This window comes from Hemicordylus capensis, chromosome 4, assembly GCF_027244095.1.
Source record: "Hemicordylus capensis ecotype Gifberg chromosome 4, rHemCap1.1.pri, whole genome shotgun sequence".
Taxonomy (NCBI): domain Eukaryota; kingdom Metazoa; phylum Chordata; class Lepidosauria; order Squamata; family Cordylidae; genus Hemicordylus; species Hemicordylus capensis.
This window is the reverse complement of record NC_069660.1, coordinates 76340467-76346743: the sequence shown is the minus strand read 5'-3', so window position 1 is coordinate 76346743 and position 6277 is coordinate 76340467.

The window sequence follows — 6277 nt, the reverse complement described above, 5'->3', positions numbered from 1 at the left end:
AACTTTAGTGGATTCAAGATTGCTTTTGAATTGATTTACAATCGTAAATCTTTGGTGGGTACACAGAAAATACATTCCCCATATGCTACAATGTTCTTATAAAACATTCTTTCTATCAAATCTAAAGCGGTGTGTGTGTCTGAGCATCTCTGTACACACAGGCAACATAGTATCTGACAGGAGTTGGGCAGTATCTGGTTTGGCAAATGCCATCCCTTAAGATGTGAGGGTGTAAAAGATTCAGATAAATCAGAAGAGGACAGAGTAGAACCACATAAAGAGCAGACAGGATGCTGTACTAGCTAGTCAAAGAGCCAAAAGAAAGATAGCATACACTAGGTAAGAGATTCAGTGTAGAGGTGCTTAGCTGCCATTACCAGAAGTCTCTGAGCCAAGATGGGTGAGCTGGAGTGCTTGGTTGCTAACAAAGAAAAAGATGTAGGGGGCATAACAGAAACATGGTGGAACAGTGAGAACCAGTGGGACAGTTATCCATGGATATAAACTCTAAGCAAGGACAGGGAGGGGTGCCTTGGAGGTAGAGTAGCACTATATGTTAGATAAAATCCAACAAGCTAGAAAACCTAGGAGGACTAGAGTCCTCCACAGAAACCCTGTGGGTAACAATACAAGGCCTGAAAGGAAATGTGCTGCTGGGGACTTGCTATTGCCCTCCGGATAAAAATGCTGACAGTGACTGGGAGTTGCAGGAGGAAATCAGGGAGGCATCAAGGAGAGGCAGGGCAGTAATAATGTGTGACTTCAATTATCCACACATACTGGGTAAATATATAGTCTAGTGATGACAAAGAGGTCAGATTTCTAGATAAGCTGAATGACTGTGCCCTAGAACAGTTGGTCATGGAACCAACCAGAGAGAAGGCGACCTTAGATCTAATTCTGAGTGACACCCAGGACCTAGTGCGTGATGTCAGTGTCATCGACCCTTTAGGGAACAGTGACCATAGTGCCATCACATTCAGCATACATGCGGGGAGAGAATCACCAAGGATGTCTAACACGGACATTTTGAATTTCAGAAGAGGAAACTTCTCCAAAATGAGGAGTATGGTGAAAAAAAAGCTGAGGGGGGAAATCAGGAGAGTCACTTCTCTCCAGAGTGCATGGAGTTTACTCAAAACCACAATACTAGAAGCCCAGTTAGATTGTATACCCAAAAGGAGGAAGGGTACCACTAAGTCCAGGAGGATGCCAGCATGGCTAACGGGTACCGTCAAGGAAGCCATAAAAGGGAAGAAGACTTCCTTCCAAAATTGGAAGGCCTGTCCAAACCAAGAGAACAAAAAGGAACACAAACTCTGGCAAAAGAAATGCAAGGTGACAATAAGGGAGGCAAAAAGAGAGTTTGAGGAACATTTAGCCAAAAGTATCAAGGGGAATAATAAAAACTTCTTTAAGTACATCAGAAGCAGGAACCCTGCCAGGGAGGCAGTTGGGCCATTAGACAATGAGGGAGTGAAAGGGATTATTAAGGAGGATATGGAGGTTGCAGAGAAACTGAATGAGTTCTTTGCATCTGTCTTCATGGCAGAGGATACTGAGCATATACCTGTTCCTGAACCAGGCTTTTTAAGGATGGAGGCTAGAGAGCTGAGTCAGATAGTAGTGACAAGGGATGATGTTCTAAACTGTCTGGAAAAACTGAAAGCTAACAAATCACCAGGGCCGGATGGCATCCATCCAAGAGTCCGCAAAGAACTCAAATGTGAAATTGCCGACCTTCTTGCTAAAATATTTAACTTATCCCTGAAATCGGGCTCTGTACCAGAGGACTGGAGAGTGGCAAATGTAACACCGATTTTCAAAAAGGGATCCAGGGGAGATCCGGGAAATTACAGGCCAGTTAGCCTAATGTCTGTTCCAGGCAAATTGATGGAAAGCATCCTCAAGGATAAAATTGTAAAGCACCTAGAAGAACAGGCCCTGCTCGGAGTGAGCCAGTATGGCTTCCGCAAAGGTAAATCTTGCCTCACCAACCTTTTGGACTTCTTTGAGAGTGTCAACAAGTGTGTGGATCAAGGTGATCTAGTTGACATAGTCTACCAGGACTTCCAAAAAGCTTTTGACAAAGTTCCTCATCAAAGGCTCCTGAGGAAACTTAGCTGTCATGGGATAAAGGGACAAGTACATGTGTGGATTGCTAACTGGTTGAAAGACAGGAAACAGAGGGTAGGTATAAATGGAGAGTTTTCACAATGGAGGGAAGTAAGAAGTGGGGTCCCCCAGGGATCTGTACTGGGACCGGTGCTTTTTAATGTATTCATAAATGATCTAGAAGCAGGGGTAAGCAGCGACGTGGCCAAATTTGCAGATGATACCAAACTCTTCCGGGTAGTGAAATCTCAAACGGATTGTGAGCAGCTCCAAAAGGATCTCTCCAACCTGGGGGAGTGGGCGACAAAATGGCAAATGCAGTTCAATGTTAGCAAGTGTAAAGTGATGCACATTGGGACGAAAAACCCCAACTTCAAGTATATGCTGATGGGATCCGAGCTGTCGGTGATGGACCAGGAGAGGGATCTTGGGGTTGTGGTTGACAGCTCGTTGAAAGTGTCAACTCAATGTGCGGCAGCTGTGAAAAAGGCAAATTCCATGCTAGGGATCATTAGGAAGGGGATTGAAAATAAAACGGCTAACATTATAATGCCCTTATACAAAACTATGGTGCGACCACACTTGGAGTACTGCGTACAGTTCTGGTCACCACATCTTAAAAAGGACATTGTTGAACTGGAGAAGGTACAGAAAAGGGCAACCAAGATGATCAGGGGCCTAGAGCACCTTTCCTATGAGGCAAGACTACAACACCTGGGGCTTTTTAGTTTAGAAAAAAGACGACTGCGGGGAGACATGATAGAGGTCTATAAAATCATGCATGGTGTGGAGAAAGTGGAGAGAGAGAGATTCTTTTCCCTCTCACACAACACTAGAACCAGGGGTCACTCCATGAAATTGATTGCCAGAAGGTCTAGGACCAACAAACGGAAGTACTTTTTCACACAACGCGTGATCCACTTGTGGAACTCTCTGCCACAGGATGTGGTGACAGCCAACAACCTGGATGGCTTTAAGAGGGGTTTGGATGACTTCATGGAGCAGAGGTCTATCAATGGCTACTAGTCGGAGGGCTGTAGGCCACCTCCTGCCTCAAGGGCAGGGTGCCTCTGAGTACCAGTTGCAGGGGAGTAATGGCAGGTGAGAGGGCATGCCCTCAACTCCTGACTGTAGGCTCCCAATGGCATCTGGTGGGCCACTGTGCGAAACAGGATGCTGGACTAGATGGGCCTTGGGCCTGATCCAGCAGGGCTGTTCTTCTGTTCCTTCAGAAATTGGAAATCCTGCCCAAATGTAGAGAACAGAAAGGAACACAAACTCTGGCAAAAGAAATGCAAGGTGGCAATAAGGGAGGTGAAAAGAGAGTCTCAAGAACATTTAGCTTAAAGCATCAAGGGGAATTAAAAAACAACACAATTTCTTTAAATACATCAGAAGCAGGAAATCTGCCAGAGAGGCAGTTGGACCATTAGACACTGAGGGGACCATAAGACACATGAGGGGATTATTAAGGAGGATATGGAAGTTGCAGAGAAGCTAAACGAGGTCTTTGAATCTGTCTTCGCAGCAGATGATACTGAGCATATACCTGTTCCTGAACCAAGCTTCTCAGGAACGGAGGCTAAAGAACTGAGTCAGATAGAGGTGGCAAGAGATGATGTTCTAAACTGTTTGAAAAAATTAACAAATTATTCTAGTAAGAACTAATCTGCCTATTTTCCTTTCACTTTCTCTACAACTGGACTAAATTTGGTTCAAATCAAGGTCCACAAGTTAGATCGCTTGTGCCCCAAATGTGCATGCATCCGCCATCTTGGATTGGAGTGGATGACATTATAAACTACAAGTAACTACACCATTGAGGTGTCCCTGTGTGTCACTACAACTGTACCTCATTTGTTTCAGATCGGTTAGACAGCCCACAAGTTAGTGCACTTGTGCCTCAAATGTTCACACGTGTTCCATCTTGGATTCGGATGGATGACATAATCACAAATTCCACCATTGGGGCATCCCTATGTGTCCCTACAGCTGTAGCAAATTTGGTTCAAGTCAGTTAAGCGATTCACAAGTTGGCCAACTTGCACCTCAAAAGCGTATGTGTCTGCCATTTTGAATCAGGGTGAATTATATCACAAACTACACAATTTTGGCATGCATATGTGTCCATACAGCTGAAGCAAATTTGGTTCAAATCAGTTAGGCAGTTCACAAGTTAGCCCACTTGCGCCTCAAATGTTCATGCTTCTGCCATTTTGGATTGGAGTGGATGACATAATCACAAACTATGCCTTTGAGGTGTCTCTGTATGTGTCTGCAGCTGTACCCAATTTGGTTCATATTGGTCCACTCTTTAAGTTGATGCGGGGGAGTGGGGAGACACACACGTACACACAGAATGCCGGGTGATCTCATAAACCTGCTGGAAAGTAGGCTAAAAACAAGCAAATCGCCAGGGCCAGACGGCATCCATCCAAGAATCCTTAAAGAACTCAAATGTGACATTGCTGACCTTGCAAAAATACATAATTTATCCCTACAATCAGGCTCTGTACCGGAGGACTGGAATGCAGCCAATGTAACATTGATTTTCAAAAAGGGATCCAAGGGCAATCTGGGAAATTACAGGGGCTTTTTAGGTTAGAAAAAAGACGACTGCAGGGAGACCTGATAGAAGTCTATAAAATCATGCATGGTTTGGAGAATTTGGAGAGAGAGAAATTCTTTTCCCTCTCACACAACACTAGAACCAGTGGTCACTCCATGAAATTGATTGCCAGGAGGTCTAGGACCAACAAACGGAAGTACTTTTTCACACAAGGCGTGATCCACTTGTGGAACTCTCTGCCACAGGATATGGTGACAGCCAACAACCTGGATGGCTTTAAGAGGGGTTTGGATAACTTCATGGAGGAGAGGTCCATCAATGGCTACTAGTCGGAGGGCTGTGGGCCACCTCCAGTCTCAAAAGGCAGGATGGCTCTGAGAACCAGTTGCAGGGGAGTAATGGCAGGAGAGAGGGCACGCCCTCAACTCCTGCCTGTGGCTTCCAGCAGCATCTGGTGGGCCACTGTGCGAAACAGGATGCTGGACTAGATGGGCCTTGGGCCTGATCCAGCAGGGCTATTCTTATGTACAGGCCAGTTAGCTTACAGTCTGTTCCAGGCAAATTGATGGAAAGCATTCTCAAAGTTAAAATTGTTAAGCACATAGAAGAACAGGCCCTGCTGGGGGAGAACCAGCATGGCTTCTGCAAAGGTAAATCTTGCCTCACTAATCCTTTGGAGTTCTTTGAGAGTGTCAACAAGTGTGTGGATAAGGGTGATCCGGTTAACATAGTGTACCTGGACTTCCAAAACATTTTTGACAATGTTCCTCATCAAAGGCTCTTGAAAAAACTTAGCAGTCATGAAACAAGGAAACAGAGGGTAGGGATAAATTGAGAGTTTTCACAATGGGGGAAAGTAAGAAGTGGGGTCTCCTAGGGATCTGTACTCGGACCGGTGCTTTTTAATTTATTCATAAATGATCTAGAAGTTGGGGTAAGCAGCAAGGTGGCCAAATTTACAGATGACACCAAACTCTTTCGGATAGTGAAATCCAAAATGGATTGTGAGGAGCAACAAAAGGATCTCTCCAAACTGGGTGAGTGGGCATAGATAGAATAGAAAGTGGATAGATTTTTTTTCTCCCTCTCACATAACACTAGAACCAGAGGTCATTCCATGAAATTGATTGCCAAGAAATTTAGGACCAAAAAACAAAAGTATTTTTTCACACAACTCATAATCAATTTGTGGAATTCTCTGCCACAAGATGTGGTGACAGCCAACAACCTGGATGGCTTTAAGAGGGGTTTGGATAACTTCATGGAGGAGAACAGCTACTACAGCCAAATTCTGGCTTACGGCCCATTTGACTCATGAGTATACCCCTTAGGTTCTGGCAACCCATAGGGCACCTCCAGCCTCAAAGGCAGGATGCCTCTGAGTACCAGTTGCAGGGGAGTAACAGCAGGAGGGAGGGCATGTCCTCAACTCCTGCCTGTAGGCTCCCAGTGGCATTTGGTGGTCCACTGTGTGAAACAGGATGCTGGGCTAGATGGGCCTTTGGCCTGTTCCAGCAGAGCTGTTCTTAGGTTTTTAGCCAATTTACCTATCTCTTTGCATAACTGTATAGAGTATCTCTCCAGAGATCTAGG